This window comes from Canis lupus, chromosome X, assembly GCF_048164855.1.
Source record: "Canis lupus baileyi chromosome X, mCanLup2.hap1, whole genome shotgun sequence".
Lineage (NCBI taxonomy): Eukaryota > Metazoa > Chordata > Mammalia > Carnivora > Canidae > Canis > Canis lupus.
This window is the reverse complement of record NC_132876.1, coordinates 45,167,569-45,190,469: the sequence shown is the minus strand read 5'-3', so window position 1 is coordinate 45,190,469 and position 22,901 is coordinate 45,167,569. Positions and strand designations below refer to the sequence as shown.

At 39.3% G+C, this 22,901-nt stretch overlaps 1 protein-coding gene and 1 pseudogene across 1 annotated transcript in view; both read left to right on the top strand.

Moving 5' to 3' along the window:
- The window catches only part of IL1RAPL2 (interleukin 1 receptor accessory protein like 2), a 1,316,516-nt gene that overhangs the window by 998,708 nt on the left and 294,907 nt on the right, over positions 1-22,901 (top strand). The gene's annotated exons all lie outside the window — the stretch shown is intronic.
- Positions 19,352-21,235, top strand: LOC140627321 (glucose-6-phosphate isomerase pseudogene; annotated as a pseudogene).

The following is a 22,901-nucleotide window of genomic DNA, read 5'->3' as shown; positions in this document are numbered from 1 at the left end:
GCAGAGGCCTGGGAACAGACAGCATGATATAGGGATTCCCTGAGTTACTCTAGGCAAGAACATTCTCTTTCCCGGAGTACATTTGGAAGAGGTATATTACTTCTTCAAGGTACTCAAGGACAAAAGACCCAATTGGTGCCATTGAGTGGGTGTTTATTGGCAGATAACAGAGGTGTCCACAGAGGGCAGATAACTGGGTCACTGCATTTTACTGTGCTTCACCATAAACTCCAAGGACATGCATGGCCATGGGACTCATTTTTGGGGACTAAATGGCACCAGAGAGTTTGGCAAGGCTCTTCTGTGGAAGAAAGGAGCAGTCCATTTCCTGTGGGGTCCTTTAAAGATTTGGAATTTTGAATCCTGCTTTGTGCCAGAGATAAAACACTGTAGAACTGTGGCACTGGGAGTGCAGACAGCCCAGGCATAAACAGAATGGGGGCACCAATCTGATGGAAGCCTGGGATACAAGAGGAGAGGGTTAATTGTTTACTTTTCTCTGAGGTCTTTCTGAGCAGCAGTGGATGCAAGCTTCCTTCTCCAAGGATGAGAGAGTGGGGGGATGTCGTTTCCCCACCCACCCACCAGTGTAGTGAGATCAGTGAGCAACACGGCACCCCCAATAGAGGCTGGAGCTGCTTACACCAACCCCCACCCTGCCCTCACCATGTCTTGCAGGTTCATCTTTTACTAGGACAGGTCTGAGAGCCAGTCCAGTTGACCTCTACCCCAGAAGACCAGCACAGGCCTCTGACACACACCAAGTCTACTGATCATAGTTTTTTTTTTCCATTTCCCTTTCTCTTTTTGTGGATTAGTCTTCTTCTTATTTTTTTCCTTTGGAATTGGACATATAATTTTTTGTTTGTCTGGTTTTTTTTTTGTTGTTGTTCTTTTTCCTTTTTTTCCTTTTTTAGACCAGGATTTTTTTTTAACAAAGCTTATTTTAACAAACAAACTAAAGCATACCTACTTAAATGTCCAAACACTCCTTTCTGCAAGCAAGAAGGAATTCTGCAGAGGACTGACCTGTAGGAAAGAACAGCCAGAACACCACAGCAGAGTGCATGCAGTATACACCAGAAACACTTCCTGAAGTGCCAGGCACTGGACAGTTTATGACCCCTTCTTACTATAGCATTACTCTTAGGAGCAGGAAACATAAGAAGCTTTCATAACACACAAAAGACAGAAGCCTACAGAAAATGACAAGACTCAGGAGTTATCTCAAAAGACAAATCAAGTAGAAATCAAAGACAGGGATGTACTCAAAACAGTATAAGCAGTATAGCTGAACAAGAATTCAGAACAGTCATAAGAATACTAGGTAAGCTTGAAAGAAGGATAGAATACACTAGAGAAACCCTTGCTGCAGAGATAAACGACCTAAAAACTAGTCAGCCAACATTTTAAAAAAGTTCTAAATGAGATGCAAAACTGACTGGATGTAATCATAACAGGGATGGAAGGCTCAGAGGATTGAACAGGTAATAAAGAAGATAGAATTATGGAAAAATCAAGCTGAAATGAAGAGGAAAAGAAAACTGTTAGATAATAAATATAGACTTGGGGAACTCAGCAACTCCACAGAGAGCAATAATATGTGTATCATAGGAGTCTAATAGGAAGAAGAGTGGGGGGAAAAGGTCAGAAGGTTTATTTGAACAAATTATAGCTGAAAACTTCCTTAATCTTGGTAAGGAAACAGGCATTCCAGTCCAAGAAGCACAGGAAACTCCCCATAAAATCAACAAAAACAGGTCAACATAAAGACATATCATAGTGAAACTTGCAAAATACACAAGTAAGTGGATGATTCTAAAAGCAGCTAGGGACAAAAGATCCTTAACCTAAGAGGGAAGGCATGTAAGGTTAGTAGCAGACCTATCCACAAAAACTTGTTAGGCCAGAAGAGAATGGCATGATATATTCAATATATGCTGAATGGGAAAAATACACAGCCATAAATACTGTAGCCAACAAGGCTGTCATTTGGAACAGAAGGACAGATAGTTTCCAAGACAAGCAAAAACTAAAGGAGTTCTTGAACACTAAACCAGCTCTACAAGAAATTTTAAAAGGGATCCTTTAAGTGGGAAAGAGAGACCAAAAGCAACAAAGACTAGAAAGGAAAACATACAACCTACAGGAACAGTGATTTTATAGGTAATACAATGGAACTAAATTCATATCTATCAATAACTACTCTGAATATAATTGGACTCAATGCTCTAATCAAAAAGGCATAGGGTTTCTGAATGGATAAAAAAAAAAAAAAACAACCAAGACCTATCAATATGCTTCTTACAAGAGACATACTTTAGACCAAAAGAAACTCCAAATTGAAAGTAAGGGGAAGGAGAGCTATTTATCATGCTAATGAACACAAAAGGAAAGCTGGAATAGTATTACTTATATCAGAAATAAAAAAAACTAGATTATATACCAAAGACTGTAATAAGAGATGAAGAAGGGCACTATATCATAATAAAGGGGTCTATCCAACAAGAAGATCTAACAACTGTAAATATTTATGCTCCCAACTTGGGAGCAGCCAAATATATAAATTGATTAATAACAAACTTAAAGAAACCTATTGATAATAGTAGGGGACTTTAACACCCCACTCACAGCAATAGACAGATTATCTAAGCAGAAGATCAATAAGGAAACATGGCTTTGAATGACACTGGGCCAGATGGACTTAAATATATTTAGAACATTTCATCCTAAAGCAGAATACACATTCTTTTTGAGTGCACATGGAGCATTCTCCAGAATAGTTCACATCCTGGCTCACAAATCAGCTCTCAACCAATACAAAATGATTGCGATCATACCATGCATATTTTCAGATCACAGCACTATGAAGATTGAATTAAACCAGAAGAAAAAATTTGGAAAGGCCACAAATACATGTAGGTTAAAGAACATCCTACTAAAGAATGAACTGGTTAACCAAGAAATTAAAGAAGAAATAAAAGCATCCATGAAAGCAAATGAAAATGAAAACATGATAGTCCAAAACCATTGGGATATGGCAAAGGTCATCATAAGTGGGACTCATATAAGAAAACAGACCTTCCTCAAGAAGCAAGAGAGGTCTCAAATATACAATCTTACTTTACACCTAAAGGAGCTAAAAAAAGAACAGCAAGTAAAGTTTAAAACCAGCAGAAGTGAAATAATAAATAATAGAGCACAAATAAGTTGATATAAAAGGAAAAAAAAGTAGAACAGATCAATGAAACTAGGAGCTAGTTCTTTGAAAGAATGATCAAAATTGATAAATACCTAGCCAGATTTATCAAAAAGAATACAAAAGGACCCAAATCAAATAAAATCAAATCAAATGAAAAAGAAGAGATCACAATCAACACCACAGAAATATAAATGATTATAAGAGAATATAATTGGATATATGCCAACAAATTGGACAATCTGGAAGAAATGGATAAATTCCTGGAAGCATATAAATAACTAAAACTGAAACAGGAAGAAATAAAAAATTTGAACAGACCCATAACCAGCAAAGAAATTGAATCAGTAATAAAAAGTCTCCCAAAATACAAGAGTCTAGGACTGGATGGCTTCCCAGGGAACTTCTACCAAACATTTAATGAAGAGTTACTACCTATTCTTCTAAAACTATTCCAAAAAATAGAAATGGAGTGAAAACTTCCAAACTCATGTATGAGAACAGCATTACCTTAATTCCAATTCCAGACAAATACTCCACTAAAAAGGAGAATTACAGACCAATATCCCTAATGAACATGAATGAAAAAATGTTCAGCAAGATCAAATCCAATAGTACATTAAAAGAATTACCACAATCAAGTGGAATTCATTTATGGGCTGCAATCATGGATCAATATCTGCAAATCAATAAATATGATATACCACATTAATAAAAGAAAGGATAAGAACCATATGATCCTCTCAATAGATGCAAACAAGGCATTTTCCAAAATACAGTATCCTTTCTTGATAAAGATTCTCAAGAAAGTAGAGATCAAAGAAATGCAACTCAACACCAAAAAAGCCATATATGAAAGACCCTTAGTTACTATCATCCTCAATGGGGAAAAACTGAGAGCTTTTCCCCTAAGGTTAGGAAGAAGACAACAATGTCCTCTCTCTACACTGTTGTTCAACATAGTACTATAAGTCATAGCCTCAGAAATCAGACAACAAAAATTGACAAGAAAGAGGTCAAACTTCACGCATCGCCTACAACTGATATTCTGTAGGAAACCCAACACATTCCATCCAAAAATTGCTAAAACCGATATATGAATTCAACAAAGTCTTGGGATATAAAATCAAGGTATGGAAGTCTGTTGCATGTATATAAACCAATAATGAAGCAGCAGAAAGAGCAGATTCCACTTACAATCGAACCAAAAACTATATGTTAACTGTGAATAAACCTATCCAAAGAGGTAAAAGATCTGTAGGCTGAAAACTAGATAAAACTTATGAAAGAAATTGAAGACACAAATAAATGAGAAAACATTCCATGGTCATGGAGTAAAAGAACAAATTTTGGCCTTTTTGTGGCAAGATGGCAAAGGAGTAGGGGTCCTAAACTCACCTGGTCCCACAAATTTACCTGATAACTTCCAAATCATCCTGAACACCTACGAATTCGACCTGAGATTTAAAGAGAGAACAGTCAGAACACTACAGAAAGAAGGGTTTTCACATCTAGCAAGGCAGAAAGGAGGAAAAATAAAAAAGAATCATGTAGGGGAGGGACATTGCGAGGAGCCAGGCTAAAGTGGGGCCGAAGCCTCTGGACAGGAAAGCCCAGCCATGGAGAAGCAGGAACTTTAAAAATCCGCACCAGATTCATCCTGGATGGAAAAGTGCTCAGCAGGGAAATTGGGCAGAATCACAGGAGAGGCAGTGAAACCTCCAGTTTTCCGGAGTCACCAATAGAGGAAGCGCGCCTGGGGGGGAAACACGCCAGAAACTCTGAGCCGATCTCGGAAAAGGGCTGGAGCGCAACTGGCAGGGCATTGGGAGAATCCGGTCGGTCAGGCGAGTGGCTTGGGATGGAGGGGTCTGCACCCTGCTGCCTTCGGAAGCCACGCCCTGGGAGTATGATTCCAGCAGCACAGGCCCTGGATCCCAGGGCACTGGGCAGACAGCCGGCATTCCTGCGTTCCCCCTGGGACAGGTGGAGGCAAGGAGGGCACAGGACAGTGAGGACTCTCCTGCCACCAGGCGCCCGCAAGCTGTACAGATCAGCGCACTCGTGCTGCCCTGGGAGCATGTAGGCCAGTGTGGACTGGGAGATTGCATTAGTTACTGCAGGGAGCTGACTCCAGAGCTGGAGACTGGGCCGCAGCCAGTGTTGTTCTTCCTTGTTTCACCCTGTGTCTGGGAGGGGAGAGGCCACCAGGATCTGAGGCCTCACAGGGTAAAAAGCTCCTACTGAGCCATGCACCTGGCAGTGGGACGGGGTATCTCCCCAGGTACACACACCTGGGAATCAGCACAGCAGGCCCCTCCCCCAGAAGACCAACTGGAAGGAGAGGGGAAGAGCAAGTTCTTGAACAAGCAGTGCTGGAAAGCTCCAGGGGAAGTCCAGGGATTTATACTATATAGAACTAGAGGGTACCCCCCCTTTTCCCCCTTTTTCCAATACAACTCATTTTTATATCCAACTAAAAATTTCCAATATTTTTTCCTTTTTTGCACCTTAACTACAATATTTTATCGGCTCTTCACTTTTAAGTTTCTCCCTTACTGACTTTCATATTTCTACAATTACATGCCTTAGATATATTTTCCACTTCTAGATTCCCTTCAACATACTCAATTTACTTTTGGGAAATATATGAGATTCTTTTTATTTTGCTTTGTGTTTTTTGTTTTGTTTTGTTTTGTTTTGTTTTCTCTGTCTCATTTTGTTCTACAATGGCAGAAGTTAATACCTTCTAAAACATGACCAGCATGCACTCAGAACCAAGTGGTATACCATGCTACTTCATTCTGCGAGATTATATTCTCTCTTCATTCCCATTCTGCTTCCCCCACTTTTATCTCATTTATGTTTTGGTGGTCAATATTGGGGCTTTCTACAAGTATTGCTGGTTTATATAAATTTTGTAATAAGCTTCTTGTAACATACAGAATTTAATACAATCAGAATCAAGGGGGTCACACTTTAGGACCCCTCAGGTAGACTACATTCTTCCTCCACTACTTCTTCATCATTTCCCAGTGTCCCCCTTTTCTCTTCTCCTTTTTTTCTTTTTCTTTTCCTCTTTACTTTTGTTTTTTTCTCTTCCTTTTTTCCATCTTCTTTGGGATTCTTGGCCTTTTATTTTTTATATTTTATTTTAAAATTTGTTTACATTTTTCTGGTCCTTTTCTTTTATTTTTTTCTCACCTTTGTTTTCATTTTTCTGGTCTCTGACCTCATCAGAGTCATATAGGGTGAGATTTACTTAGGTTGTGGTTGATATTCTTGACTCAGCTTGCTCATACGGCCACTCTGCACTCATAAAAATGACTAGAAGGAAGAAATAACCACAAAGGAAAGAATCAGAAACGGTACTCTCTGCCAGAGAGTTACAGAAAATGGATTACAATTCGATCAGAAAGCCAATTCAGAAACACAATTATAAAGCTACTGAAGGCTCTGGAAGAAAGCATAAAGGATTGAAAAGACTTCATGACTCCAGAATTTAGATCTAATCAGGCCAAAATTAAAAATCAATTCAATGAGATGCAATCCAAGCTGGAGGTCCAAATGACAAGGGTTAATGAGGTGAAAGAAAGAGTGAGTGACATAGAAGACAAGTTGATACCATGGAAGGAAGCTGAGAAAAAAAGAGAAAAACAAAAGACTATGAGGAAAGGTTAATGGAAATAAATGACAGCCTCAGAAGGAAAAAAATCTACGTATAATTGGGAGTCCAGAGGGCGCCAAGAGGGCCAGAGGGCCAGAAAGCATATTTGAACAGATCATAGCTGGGAACTACCCTAATTTGGGGAGAGAAACAGACATTTAAATCCAGGAGATAGAAAGGTTCCCCCCAAATCAGTAAAAACCATTCAACACCTCAACATTTAATAGTGAAACTTGTAAATTCCAAAGATAAAGAGAAAATCCTTGAAGTAGCAAGAGACAAGAGCTTCTTAACTTATAAGGGGCAAAATATTAGATTAACAGCATACCTCTCCACAGAGATCTGGAAGGCCAAAAAGGACTGGCAGGATATATTCAGGGTAAAAGTGAGAAGAACAGGGCAGCCTGGGTGGCTCAGTGGTTTTAGCACTGCCTTCAGTCCAGGGCCTGATCCTGGAGACCCGGGATCGAGTCCCATGTCAAGCTCCCTGCATAGAGACTGCTTCTCCCTCTGCCTGTGTCTCTGCCTCTCTCTCTCTCTCTCTCTGCCTCTCTCTCTGTGTGTGTGTGTCTCATGAATAAATAAATAAAATCTTTTAAAAAAGTGAGAACATGCATCCAAGAATACTTTATCCAAGAAGGCTCTCGTTCAGAACAGAAGGAGAGATAAAGAGCTTCCAAGATAGGCAGAAACTGAAAGAATATGTGACCACCAAACCAGCTCTGCAAGAAATATTAAGGGGGACTCTGTAAAAGAAAGAGGAAACCCAAAGAAATAATCCATAAAACAGGGACTGAATAGGTATTACGATGACACTAAATTTGTATTGTTCAATAGTTACTCTGAATGTGAATGGGCTAAATGATCCCATCAAAAGATACAGGGTTTTGGACTGAATAAAAAAGCAAGACCCATCTATTTGCTGTCTGCAACAGACTCATTTTATACCTAAGGACACCTCTAGCCTGAAAATGAAAGTTTGGGGAACCATTTACCATTCAAATGGTCCTCAAAAGAAAGCTGGAGTACCAATCTTCATATCAGAGAAATTAAAGTTTATCCCAAGACTGTAGTAAGAGATGAAGAGGGACATTATATCATACTAAAAGGATCTATCCAACAAGAAGACTTAACAATCATGAATATCTATACCCCTAATGTGGGATCTTCCATGTATATCAGTCAATAATCAGAGTAAAAACATAGATAATAATATACTAATAGTAGGAGACTTCAACATGGCACTTTCTGCAAATGACAGATGCTTCTAAGCGTCTCTAAGGAAACAAGAGCCTTAAATGATACACTGAACCTGATGGATTTCACAGATAGTTACAGAACTTTACATCTAAACTCAACTGAATACACATTATTCACAGGTGCACATGGAACTTTCTCCAAATCACACCACATACTGGATCACAAATCAGGCCTCAACTGATACCAAAAGATTGGGATTATCTCTTGCATATTTTCAGACCATAATGCTTTGAAACTAGAACTCAATCACAAGAAGAAATTTGGAAGAAACTCGAACACGTGGTGGTTAAAGAGCATCCTGCTAAAAGATGAATGGGTCAACCAGGAAATTAGAGAATTACAAAGATTCATGGAAACTAATGAGAATGAAGATACAACTGTTCAAAATCCTTGGGATACAGCAAAAGCAGTCCTTAGAGGGAAATACATCACAATTCAAGCGTCCCTCAAAAAATGGAAAAACCTTAAATACAAGAGCTAACCTCATACCTAAAGGAACTGGGGAAAGAACAGCAAATAAAACATACACCAAACAAGAAGAGAGATAATAGACTGAAGCAGAACTCAATGAAATAGAGACCAGAAGAACTGCAGAACAGATCAACAAAAGCAGTTGTTGGTTCTTTGAAAGAATTAATAATATAGATAAACCCCTAGCCAGCCTTATTAAAAAGAAAAAGGACTCAAATTAATAAAAACATGAATGAAAGAGGAGATATCACAAATGATTTTAAAAACGTATTACGAACAGCTATACTCCAAGCAATTTGGAAATCTAGAAGAAATGGATGCATTTTCAGAAAACCACAAATTACTAAAATTAAACAGGAAGAAATAGAAAATCTGAACAGGCCAATAACCACGAAGGAAATGAAAGAAGTCATCAAACCCTCCCAAGACACAAAAGTCCAGGGCCAGATGTCTTCCCAGGGGAATTCTATAAAATGTTTAAAGAAAAAAAAAAAGGAAAAAAACTCCAAATGTTTAAAGAAGAAAGAATACTTATTCTACTAGCACTGTTCTGAAGGATAGAAAGGGATGGAATATTTCTAAACGGGTTTTATGAGGCCAGCATCACCTTAATTCCAAAACCAGACAAAGACCCGACGAAAAAGGAGAATTATAGACCAATATCCATGATGAATACAGATGCAAAAATTGTCAACAAGATACTAGCCGATATGATTCACAGTACATAAAGAAGTTTATTTACCATGACCAAGTGGGATCGAAGGCTGGCTCAACACTCATAAAACAATTAACATGATAGATCACATCAACAATATTAAAACAAGAAGTATATCATCTTCTCAATATATGCAGAGAAAGCATTTGACAAAAAAACACAGGAGTGTAGGGATAGAGGGAATATTCGTCAGCATATTAAAAGCCATCTATAAAATCCCACAACAAAGATCATTCTTAATGGGGAAAAGCTGAGATCCGTTCCCCTAAGATCAGGAGCACGATATAGATGTGCACTCTCACCACTGCTATTCAACATAGTAGTAAAGTCCTAGCCTCAGCAACCAGGCAACAAAAAGAAATAAAAGGCATTCAAATTGGCAAAGAAGTAGTCCAACTCTCCCTCTTCACAGACGATATGATACTGTACGTGGAAAACCTAAAAGACTCCACCCCAAAATTCCTAGAACTCATACAGCAATTCAGAAACATGGCAGGATGCAAAAATCAATGCCCAGAAATCAGTGGTGTTTCTATACACTATCAATGAGACTGAAGAAAGATAAATTAAGGAGTCAATCCCATTTACAATCACACCCAAAAGCATAAGATACCTAGGAATAAACCTAACCAAAGAGGTAAAGGATCTATACCCTAAAAACTACAGAACACTTCTGAAAGAAATTGAAGAAGACACAGAGAGATGGAACAATATTCCATGCTCATGGATTGGAAGAATTAATACAGTGAAAATGTCAAAGCTATCCAGGGCAACGTACACATTTAATGCAATCCCTATCAAAATACCATGGACTCTCTTCAGACAGTTGGAAAAATCATTTTAAGATTTTTGTGGAATCAGAAAAGACCTCGAATAGCCAGAGGAATATTGAAAAAGAAAACCAGAGCCGGGGGCATCACAATGCCAGATTTCAAGCTGTACTGTAGAGCTGTGATCATCAAGACAGTATGGTACTGGCACAAAAACAGACCCCTAGATCAATGGAAGAGAACAGAGAACCCAGAAATGGGCCCTGAACTCTATGATCAACTAATATTTAACAAAGCAGGAGACTATCCACTGGAAAAAAAGACAGTCTCTTCAATAAATGGTGCTGGGGAAATTGGACAGCCATGGGCAGAAGAATGAAACTAGACCATTCTCTTACACCATACACAAAGATAAACTCAAAATAGATGAAAGATCTAAATGTGAGATAAGAATCTACCAAAATCCTAGAGGAGAACACAGGCAACACCCTTTCTGAACTTGGCCACAGCAACTTCTTGCAAGATACATCTTTGAAGGCAAGGGAAACAAAAGCAAAAATGATCTATTGGGACTTAGTGAAGATAAAAACTTCTGCACAGCAAAAGAAACAGTCAACAAAACTAAAAGACAACCTACAAAATGGGAGAAAATATTTGCAAATGACATGTCAGATAAAGGGCTGGTATCCAAGATTTATAAAGAACTTATTAATTCAACAGCAAAGAAACAATTCAATCATGAAATGGGCAAAAGACATGAACAGAAATTTCACAGAGAATGACATATACATTGCCAACAAGCACATGAGAAAATGCTCTGCATCACTTGCCATCAGGGAAATACAAATCAAAACCATAATGAGATACCACCTCACACCAGTGAGAATGGGGAAAATTAACAAGGAAGGAAACAACAAATGTTGGAGAAGATGTGGAGAAAGGGGGACCCTCTTGCACTGTTGGTGGGAATATGAACTGGTGCAGCCACTCTAGAAAACTGTGTGGAGGTTCTTCAAAGAGTTAAAAATAGAGCTACTCTATGACCCATTAATTGCACTACTTGGGATTTACCCCAAAGATACAGATGCATTGAACAGCCAAGACACCTGCATCCCAATGTTTATAGCAGCAATGTCCACAATAGCCAAACTGTGGAAGGAGCCTCATTGTCCATCAAAAGATGAATGTATAAAGAAGATGTGGTAAATATGTATACAATGGAATATTACTCAGCCATTAGAAACAGTGAATAGCCACCAATTTTTTCGACATGGATGGAACTGGAGGGTATTATGCTGAGTGAAGTAAGTCAATCAGAGAAGGACAAACATATGGTCTCACTCATATATGGGGAATATAAAAAATAGTGAAAGGGATTATATGGTAAAGGAAAGAAAATGAATGGGAAAAATCAGAGAGGGTGACAGAACATGAGAGACTCCTAAATCTGGGAAACGAACAAGTGGTAGAGGAAGTGGAGGTTGGTGGGGGGATGGGGTGACTGGGTGACAGACATTGAGGGGAGCACTTGATGGTATGAGCACTGGGTGTTATGCTATATGTTGGCAAATCGAACTCCAATAAAAAAATTTACCAAAAAAGTCCTTTTCAAGTCTTCTGGAACCTGGACCATATTTTTGCAAGAGCATCAGAATACCACCTGTAAAGAACAGGGCAGTCAAAAATGGACATAGTTAAAGACCCAATGACAGTTCAGTATAATGCAGTCGAAAAGAAAATTTGATTATTTTTTGTAACACACAGCATTTTAACAATTCAAATGTCAAGTGATGGCACTGTACCAGGACATGTTTCAACTTTAGGAATTTCATTTCGTTTTTGGAATACCAACAGCATTCATGCACCCAAAATAATCTAAGTGGGCTTATTATTATTTTTTTGACAATTCTCATGTTACTTCACATAGCAGGTAAACTACATATATTAGCCTAGAGATTATTTAGTGTTTGACTTTCTGGAAATCTGTTGAAAATCAATGAACTAATGAACGAACAAGCAAACAGCTAGCCAGTCAGCCAGCCAGCCAGCCAAACCAACCAACCAACCAACCAACCAACCAACCAACCAACCAACATCTCAGAAGGTTTCAAGGCACATGCCTACAAAGGATCACGGATCATTACAAAACTGAAACCTCGGTATCTGTTTTGCCAAGGTGACTCTAGGAGATTCTACAGGTTATAGAGTTGTCACCAAAATGTATCTCCTTTAATACTGAGAAGTTTTCATTTTCTTATGTAGGTAAAGACTGGATAAAAACAAATATAAAAACCTTGCTGTTCTGGGCAGGTAAAGTAAAAAAAATAAAAAAACAAAACAAAACAAAACAAAACAAAAAACACCCCAAAAAACAAAACAAAACAAAACAAAAACATTGTCTTTTCTTCTTTGTTCACAATCACTTATCAAGAGTAGACAGCCAATACAAGAAAACCTTGTCATTTTAACAGAGAGAAGAGCCAAATCTCAATGTTACACAAGTGTGCTTGTAAAACTCACTTCTCCCAATTTCAGTCCATCTTGACCATGCATACAATTCCTTTTCAAAACATCTCCTTCGGGGAAGCCTGGGTGGCTCAGTGGTTGAGTGTCTCCCTTTGGCTCAGGGCGTGACCCTGGGGTCCTGGGATCGAGTCCCACAGCAAGCTCCCTGCATGGATCCTGCTTCTTTTTCTGCCTGTGTCTCTGCCTTTCTCTCTCTCTCTCTCTCTCTCTCTCTCTGTGTGTGTGTGTGTGTGTGTGTGTCTTTCATGAATACATAAATAAAATCTTTTTTTAAAAAAAAAGGACAAATTTTGTTTAAATATCTGTACTATCCAAAGAAATATACACATTCAGTGCAATCCCCACCAAAATAACACCAGCATTTTTCACAGAGCTAGAACAAACTATTCTAAGTTTTGAAAGGAACTGGAAAACACCCTGAATAACCCAAGTAATGTTGAAAAAGAGAAGTAAAGCAAGAGGCATCACAGTTCCAGACTTCAAGCTTTCTACAAAGCTCTAATCCTGACAGTGTGTAACTGGCACAAGAACAGATAAATTGATCAATGGATCAGAATTGAGAACCTAGAAATAGACCCTTATCTCTATGGTCAACTCATCTTTCACAAAGTAAGAAAGAATATCCAGTGGGAAAAAAAAAGAGTCTAGTCAACAAATGGTGTTTGGAAAACTGGACAGCCACATGCAAAAGAATGAAACTGGACCACTTTCTTACACCATACATAAAAGTAATGTTAAAATGGTTAAAGGACCTAAATGTGAGACAGGAAGCCATCAAAATCCTAGAAGAAAATAAGAGCAGCATCCCCTTTGAACTCGGCCATAGCAACTTCTTACTAGACATGTCTCTGGCAGGAAGGGAAACAAAAGCAAAAATGAAGTATTAGGACTTCATCAAGATAAAAAGCTTCTGCACAGCAAAGGAAGCAATCCATATAACTAAAAGACAACCTACAAAATTAGAGAATATATTCCAAATGAATTAAAGGGCTAGGATTGGGCAGCCCCGGTAGCGCAGCAGTTTAGCGCCGCCTGCAGCCTGGGGTGTGATCCTGGAGAGTGAGTCCCACATTGGCTCCCTGCATGGAGCCTGCTTCTCCCTCTGCTTGTGTCTCTGTCTCTGTCCCTCTGCCTGCCTCTCTCTCTCTCTCTGCCTCTGAATAAATTTAAAAACAAGAAGGAAATTTAAAAAAAAGAAGAATAAAGGGCTAGGATTAAAAATATATAATCTTTCAAATTCAACACTCCAAAAATAATCCAGTTAAGAAATGAGAAGACATTAAGAGACATTTCTCCAAATAAGACATGTAAATGACTAACAGAAACATGAAAAAATGTTCATCACTCATCATCAAGGAAATAAAAATCAGATCCACAATGAGATACCACCTCATACCTGTCATAATGGATAAAATTAACAACTCAGGAAACAACAGATGTTAGTGAGGATATGGAGAATGGGGAGTGCTCTTACATTGTTGATGGGGATGCAAACTGGTAGAACCATTCTGGAAAACAGTATGGAGGTTCCTCAAAAAGTTAAAAATAGAACTTATCATTTGACCCAGCAATTTTACTACTAGGTATTTATCCAGAGGCTACAAAAATAGTTATCTGAAGGGGCACATGCACCCCAATGTTTATAGTAGCTCTGTCAATAATAGCCAAATTATGAAAAGGGCCCAAATGTCCTTTGACTGATGAATGGATTAAGAAGGTGATTTATATATAATGGAATATTACTAACCATCAAAATGAATGACACCTTGCCATTTGCAATCATGTGGATGGAACAAGAGGATATTATGCTAAGTGAAATATGTCAGTCAGAAAAAGACAAATACCATATGATTTCACTCTTACGTGAAATTTAAGAAACAAAGCAGATGAACATAGGGGAGGTGAAGGAAAAATAAGATAAAAAATAGAAAGGCAAACAAACCATAAGAGACTCTTTTTTTAAAAGATTTTATTTATATTTGGGAGATAGAGAGCACAAGGAGAGAGAGTGGGAGAGAGAGAGAGAGAAGAGGAGCAGACTCTCCATGGAGCAGGTAGCCCAACACAGGGCTTGACCTAAGGACCCTGGATCATGACCTTTGCCAAAGGGAGATGCTTAACTGACTGAGCCACCCAGGTGCCCCAAGAGACTCTTAATTATAGACAACAAACTGAGGGTTGCTGAAGGGGTGGTGCATAGGGGAATATCCTAAAAGGGTGATGGGAATTAAGAAGGGCAATGATTGTGATGAGCACTGGGGTTATATGTAAGTGACGAATCACTAAATTCTACTCCTGAAACCAATACTACACTCTATACATTAACTAACTTGGTTTTAAATAAAAATGTGGTAGAAAAAAAAAACAATATAAATCCTGTTCTATGCTACACTATGGATGAAACTTGAGGACATTATGCTAAGTGACATCAATCAGTCCTAGAAAGACAAATACTGCATGATTACCCTTATATGAGGTATCAAAAGTAGCCAAACTCGTAGAAGCAAAAAGTGGAATGTTGGTTTCCAGGGGCTGGGGGAAAGAGGATATGGGAAGTTCATGTACCAAGCGTACAGAGTTTCAGTCATGCAAGATGAAAAAGTTTCAGAGATCTGCTGTTTGACAGTGGACATAACATATAATTAACAATACTGTACTGTACCTTTACATGTTATCTGTTACTACAACAAAAGTTTACAGGACAGTTGGTGAGAAGTGTCTTGGCAGAGATTTTTCAAGTCAGAAACTTTTGGAAGACTTGAGTACACTTCTCTCTATCATCTTGCATATCATGCCAACAGTGTTTAGAGTTCTTCCTACTTCACATCTTCTGTATCATTGCTTCAACAGCTTCAAATCAGGGTCCTGTATTTCTCACTGGGACAAGTGTTATAATGGATTCCAAATTGATCTCTTTGCTTTCAGTCGCTCACCTCCAATCAATTCTAATCACTATAACCAGTAAAAAAATGTAAATATTATATATCACTCCTGATTAAATCACTTCAGTAACTTTTTATTACCTATCAAAGAAAGAAAACACCATTTTTCCTTGATTACTGGCTACCAGCTATGTCTCCAGTCCTATCCTGTCCTTGCATCCTTTAGTCCAGCTATATAAAACTATTTCCCTTACTTTTATTTATGCAGAAACTCATGCCCTTCCCCACCTCCAGCCACCTGACATTTTTAATAGCAATAATGGGTTTAGCATTACTTCCTATTGATATCTTTCTTGATTCCAGATCCATAATTCCTGGAAGAAGTTATGTCTCATTTTCTTAAAAAATTCCTTATAAAAAATTTATTATGAAATTTTCTATCCTGGCATGTATAGCTTTTAATTATACCTTAATTTGTCGACTGCCTTTCTTTAATAGACTGTGAACTTGGCTCTTAGATATTTGTTAACATTTCTTTCCCAGAAATTAACATAGTGCTGGATGGTCAGTGAATGTTCTATGTATGTATATGTGCATATATGAATGAATAAATAAACAAGTGAGTGAATTTATGAGATAATAAATTTCAGATGGCCTGCCAACATCCCTCACCTCAGCCTTCATATTAATTTTTGTATACTTCCTAAATTCAATTTTACTTTAGAAGACAACCTTGTGGCTTTATTCATGCTATCAATACTTACAGAATCTTAAAATTGGAGGAAATCTCATGGCTTATATTACTAAGGATAAGTAACTCCAGCAAATACAATAAGTTAACACAAAATTGCAGTGACTTAACATAAAAAAAAACCTTTAATTTTTGCTAACTTGAAGTATGGTTGGGTGCTCAGGTGACTTTCTATGAAAACGGCTTTACTATCCCCTAGTGACCTTTCAGAGCCTTTTGTTGGATCCTCTGCAATTATCTATTGGAGGAGGGGAAGAGAGAATGAGAGTGAGAATGAGAGCAAGGGAGAAGGAAATAGACACAGAGAGGGAGATGTCACAAGAGTCTTTTTAGTTACCAGAACAGAAAGTAGTGTATACTACTTGCAACTGCATTTTATTGTCTAGAGTTCAGGTAATGGTCAACCTATTTTCAAGGGAGGCTGAAGAATATAGAGGAACACATGGATATGGGTGAACACTGATGGTCCCCACAACAGTCATCTATTCCTACCCAATGTTGGGATACCTCTGGAAGTATCCTTAAAAGATGATTATCTGAAAGAAGTTTGATGACAATGGAGAACTCACTATATGCACAAAGCAACTTGTTCAATTATTTTATGATTCTAGTCACTAAAATGTTCTTTATGCTAAACCATGATCTCCTTCTTGTAGTAAGAGAGTACATTTATTTTTCTTCCATTAAGCCACTCAAATATTTGAATAAAGTACCAGATCCCCCCAGCATTTTATCTTCCTTAAGATAAACATTTCCAATTTGTATTAACTTTTTATAGGAACTTTACACTATTATGGCTGTCCTCTTCTGGATATACTATAATGATGTTAGTCTATATCTTAAAATATGAAACCATACGCCAATTATGGCCTCTCATAGAGATCAGGATACTGACTTCCTACAATCTGGTCACTATGTAAAGTGAAATCATGCGTATAAAATCGCTTTTCATAATGTAAAGCAGCATGCTTGTAGAAGGTCTCATTATTATTATAAATGTAGCTTGAGATTGTGGAGCTTATTCAGCAGCCACATCACACTGTTGGACAGTAATTGAAACTTGTAGTCAGCTAAATCCCCAAACCTTTTTCACAGGAATTGCTACATGAAAGAGCCCCATAATCATTTATTCCACGGTCAATGATAACTACACCATTCATTTTCTGCCTTTGAGAAAATAGGCTTAATAGTGTCTAGGTTTCCAGGGCTAACTACCAATTTAAAACTCTTGACAAGTTTTAGATACAATCAACCCACACAAACCACTTTGACCAAATTCAGTGGGTTTTTTTAAAAGTATAAATTCAGTTAACTAAGCATATTTTAAAATTTTTGTCTGCATGACAACAAATACCTGATTTAAGGCCCCTTTTATCTACTTGTGGCATTGGTGAGGGAACAGCCTTAAACTTTTGATTTCCTCTTCAGTAGCTAATGGTTTTGTTTTCACTAACGCTCTCTGTGGTCAAGAAATGCACATTTTCTTGGAATTGCAAACAGTGAGAGCAATTTAAATTATATAGAAGCACCAAAACCATAAATAATAGCAACCTTGAGATCTCATTACTAGTATAAAGCAGAAATATGGAAAACCATAACTTTTCCACCATATTCTTTTTCTTCTCTCTCTAGGAACATTCTGGATCATTTACTTCTCAAGCCCATAAATCAGAGCCATCTCTTAAATCCAGGATTAGGGGATCCCTGGGTGGCGCAGTGGTTTAGCGCCTGCTTTTGGCCCAGGGCGCGATCCTGGAGACCCGGGATCGAATCCCATATCGGGCTCCTGGTGCATGGAGCCTGCTTCTCCCTCTGCCTATGTCTCTGCGCCTCTCTCTCTCTCTCTGTGTGTGACTATCATAAATAAGTAAAAATTAAAAAAAAATAAATCCAGGATTAGCAGTCCATAATGAAAGGATCAGAATTTTTAAATGCAGTCATTTTAATTGCTTAGTCTATTTGCATGTCTCCATAGAGAATGTGATAGTGTTTTTAAATACTGGGTTTTTAAAATAATTCCCATTGAATTAATTGGACTACTTTAAGCAGTGAAAGGCAACTACATTATGTAGTATTTGAAGTATGTTAACTCTGTTCAGTCTTGATAAGCCAGAAGTTGCAGTTTTCCAAGTAAGAGAAAAAAGAAATCAACTTCCATATTGAATAATGAAAGTACATAGTAGTTTTGACAGAGTCTAAAAACCTAATAATGTTTCTGTATTTACTACAAAAATAAGAAGTGCAAGCCTATGTAGATCTACTACATATTTCATTATGACACACTAACCCTTAGCCTTACTACATATACAATTTCCTGGGTGTACTATAACAAAGTGCCACAAATGGGGTGACTTAAAACAACAGAAATTTATTGTCTCACAGTCCCAAAGACTAGAAGTCTGAAATCAAAATGTCCACAGTGTTGGTTCCTTTTGAAGACTCTGAGGGTGAATCTGTTTCACGTTTCTTTTATAGCTTCTGGCAGTTGCCTATAATTCTTCGTGACCCTTGGCTTGTAGATGTGTCATTCCAGTCTCTGTCACTGCCATCCCATGCCATTCTCTCCCTGTCTGTGTCTTTTTCTGCCTCTAAATTTTCCTCTTCTTATAAGGGCAATAGTGATTGGAATATAGATCTCATTTTACTTCAGTGTAACCTTGTCTCAACTCTGCAAAGACCTGATTTCCAAATAAGATAATATTCACAAGTACCAGGCATTAGGAATATAGCTTTTGGGGTACACAATTCAATTTATAACACCACACCTACTTACAGTGATATCAACATGACAGTGAAATCTGGATGAGAAATAAAATCTTCAGTTTCAAAGTGAGAAAATTGCTGTACTAAAATATGAATGTTTGGAAGCTTTGACATTTGAGTTTTCATATTATTGGTGGCTTCTAGAAAGATATACTATTAGACAAGCACATAGGCAGGTCTTGTGCACATAAGAAAAATCTTATCTGAAAATAAGCTGTGTCCTCAGTCCTGAATTTACAAATCTAGTTTACCAGGTACACAGAGAAAAATCCTCGAGTATATATGAAACCTCTTTCAAAATTGTGCCTTATGCTCTTCCTCCTGCAACCCCATCGGAGCCCGTGTGCCCCGCTGCCCTCACCATGGCCGCGCTCACCCAGAACCCGCAGTGCCAGAAACTGCAGAAGTGGCATCGCTAGCAGGGCTCTGACCTCAACCTGCGCCACCTTTCGAGGGGGACAAGGAACGCTTCAACTGCTTCAGCTTGAACCTGAACACCAACCATGGGCATATTCTGGTGGATTATTCCAAGAACCTTGTGACCGACACTGTGATGCAGATGCTGGTGGACCTGGCCAAGTCCAGGGGTGTGGAGGCTGCCCAGGAGCGCATGTTCAAAGGCGAGAAGATCAACTTCATGGAGGATCGGGCGGTGCTGCATGTGGCCTTGCGCAACCGGTCAAACACACCCATTCTGGTGGATGGCAAGGATGTGATGCCAGAGGTCAACAAGGTCCTGGAGAAGATGAAGTCTTTCTGCCAGCACGTCTGCAATGGTAAGTGGAAGGGGTACTTGGGCAAGCCTATCACGGACGTCATTAACTTCGGCCTTGGCGGCTCTGACCTGGGGCTCCTTAGGGTGACTGAAGCCCTTAAGCCGTACTCTTCAGGAGGACCCCGGGTCTGGTTTGTCTCCAACATCGACGGGACCCACATTTCCAAAACCCTGACCACCCTGAACCCTGAGTCCTCTCTGTTCATCATTGCCTCCAAGACCTTTACCACCCAGGAGACCATTACAAATGTGGAGACGGTGAAGGAGTGGTTTCTCCTGTAGGCCAAGGATCCTTCTGCAGTCGCGAAGCGCTTTGTCGCCCTGTCTACTAACACGACCAAAGTGAAGGAGTTTGGGATTGACCCTCAAAACATGTTGGAGTTCTGGGATTGGGTGGGAGGATGCTACCCGCTGTGGTCAGCCATTGGACTCTCCATTGCACTGCAAGTGGGATTTGACAACTTCGAGCAGCTGCTCTCGGGCTCACTGGATGGACCAACACTTCTGTATGATGCCCTTGGAGAAGAACGCCCCTGTCCTGCTGGCTCTGCTGGGCATCTGGTACATCAACTGCTTTGGGTGTGAGACGCAGGCCATGCTGCCCCAAGACCAGTACCTGCACCGCTTTGCTGCTTACTTTCAGCAGGGTGACATGGAGTCCAACGGGAAGTACATCACCAAGTCCCGCACTCCTGTGGACCACCAGACAGCCCCATTGTGTGTGGGGGGAAGCCAGGAACCAATGGCCAGCATGCCTTCTCTCAGCTCATCCACCAAGGCACCAAGATGATACCCTGTGACTTCCTCATCCCAGTCCAGACCCAGCACCCGATAAGGAAGGGTCTGCATCACAAGATCCTCCTGGCCAACTTTTTGGCCCAAACTGAGGCCCTGATGAAGGGGAAGTCAACAGAGGAGGCCCAGAAGGAGCTGCAGGCCGCAGGAAAGAGTCCAGAGAACTTTGAGAAGCTGTTGCCACACAAGGTCTTTGAAGGAAATAGCCCAACAAACTATTGTGTTCACCAAGCTCACGCCATTCATTCTGGGAGCCTTGATTGCCATGTACGAGCACAAGATCTTCATTCAGGGTGTCATCTGGGACATCAACAGCTTTGACCAGTGGGAGGTGGAGCTGGGAAAGCAGCTGGCCAAGAAAATTGAGCCTGAACTTGATGGCAGTAGCCCAGTCACCTCTCACGACTCTTCCACGAACGGGCCAATCAATTTCATCAAGCAGGAGCATGAGGCCAGAAGCCAATAAACTCATGCCCGGCTGCAGTCCCTGTTGTAACCGGTCCTTCTTGTTCTCCTCGCCAGAGATGTGCTGCACAGTCTTTCCCAGAGCACTCTCTGGTTGCGGGCTTGGAGCACAAGCCCTTTGGGGGAAGCTGGTCTGGAATTACCACCCCTGCCCATCCATGTCCGTGTGCCCTCTGTTTTACGATTGGCTTAAGTGTTTCAGTGCAGCTGATTTTTCTGACCATGTTCACTTTGTTTGTGTACCAGATAGAAAAATAAAGATGCCACAAAGGAAAATACAAAAACAAAAACAAAATTGGGCCTTATTTGAAGTATTTTTCCCTCCCTCTTTTTTTAAAAAGATTTTATTATTTATTAATGAGAGACACAGAGAAAGAGAGAGAGACAGAGAGAGAAGCAGGCTCCACACAGGGACTTGATCCCAGGTCTCCAGGATCACAACCCAGGCTAAAGGTGGCGTTAAACCGCTGAGCCACCAGGGCTGCCCTTTCCTCCATCTCTTAAGGCCATAAGGGCTTACTCATTTTAGCTGTCTCCCTTGACAGAAATACTACCTCATCATCGGGAAAATTTTGAGACACTGGTGTGTTTATAGAGTTTGTATTTATGGAGGAATATCGCCTTACAGATAAAAAAAATTGAATAAAAATCTTTCATTATAACATAGCACCAAGGAGGGCAAAATTGGACCAATTTAATTTTATTTTAAAGATTTATTTATTTACTTATTTATTTATTAGAAAGAGAGCATGAGCAGGAGGAGGGACAGAGGCAGAGGGAGAAGCAGAATCCCCACTGAACAGGGAACCCAACTCTGGACTTGATCCCAGGACCTTGGGATCATGACCTGAGCCAAAGGCAGACACTTAACCAACTAAGCTACCCAGACACCCTTGACCAATTTAATCTTAAGGGTATACATACGCAGGATAGAAGTGGTATGGTAAACAAGTGTAACTTCAGGGTTATGTTTCTTTCTTAGCCTAAAAAATTGTGGAGAAAAGGAGTAACTTGGGAAGTGAAGAAAAAATAGCTTACACACATCTATTGTTATAGATGGATTACAGATAATTGTAAACCAGGTTTCTAGATTATTGCTTTGAAGTAGTGGGATTGTGTATTGCCGTATTATCACTGGGATTTCTTTTAGTCTAAACATATGATGCAACCTAGGTCTTCCTTCTAGCATCTTGTATAGGGCAGTGTAGACGCCATGTGTAGTCAGTGTGGACAATAAGTTCAGACAATAGATGGTCAAAAGGTTCTAAATAAATACAAGTGCTATGGTCCCATAAATAAAAGTGTAGTATTCATTTTTGTTGTGATCCCTAGGTCCTTTTAATGTCAGTATGGCCTTGTGGGATGGTTTTTGTTTTTATTCTTTCTAGAGCCATAAAATAACCTTTCACCTCCCCTTCCTTATTTAAGGGGCTATTTCATGTCCACAAACATGGCCTTTGCCAATGTATTCTAATTTGCATAGATTTTTATTAGCTCTAAATACAAATAGGTAATTAAAGTGACGTTTTGTTAGATTTGACTTATTCAACAAAGGGTTATTGAGTGCTAATGATGTATAGGCACTGTTCTAAACATTGTGGATATAACATAGATACAGTTTTCCTCATGGTGATTATTGCCTAAAAAGGGAGACAGAGCTTATTTTTTTGGGGGGGGGAGACAGAGCTTAAATAAATTAGCCAATTTTGCATGAATGTAAAATTAAAAATTGTGATTAAATGTTATGAATAGGAAGACGAAAATTATATGAGAGAACATCAATTAGATTGTGGATGGGTAGAGATGCATGGTGTCAGCAAGTTTAGAAGTGGAGACTTAAAGAATGAGAAGGAAGCAGCATG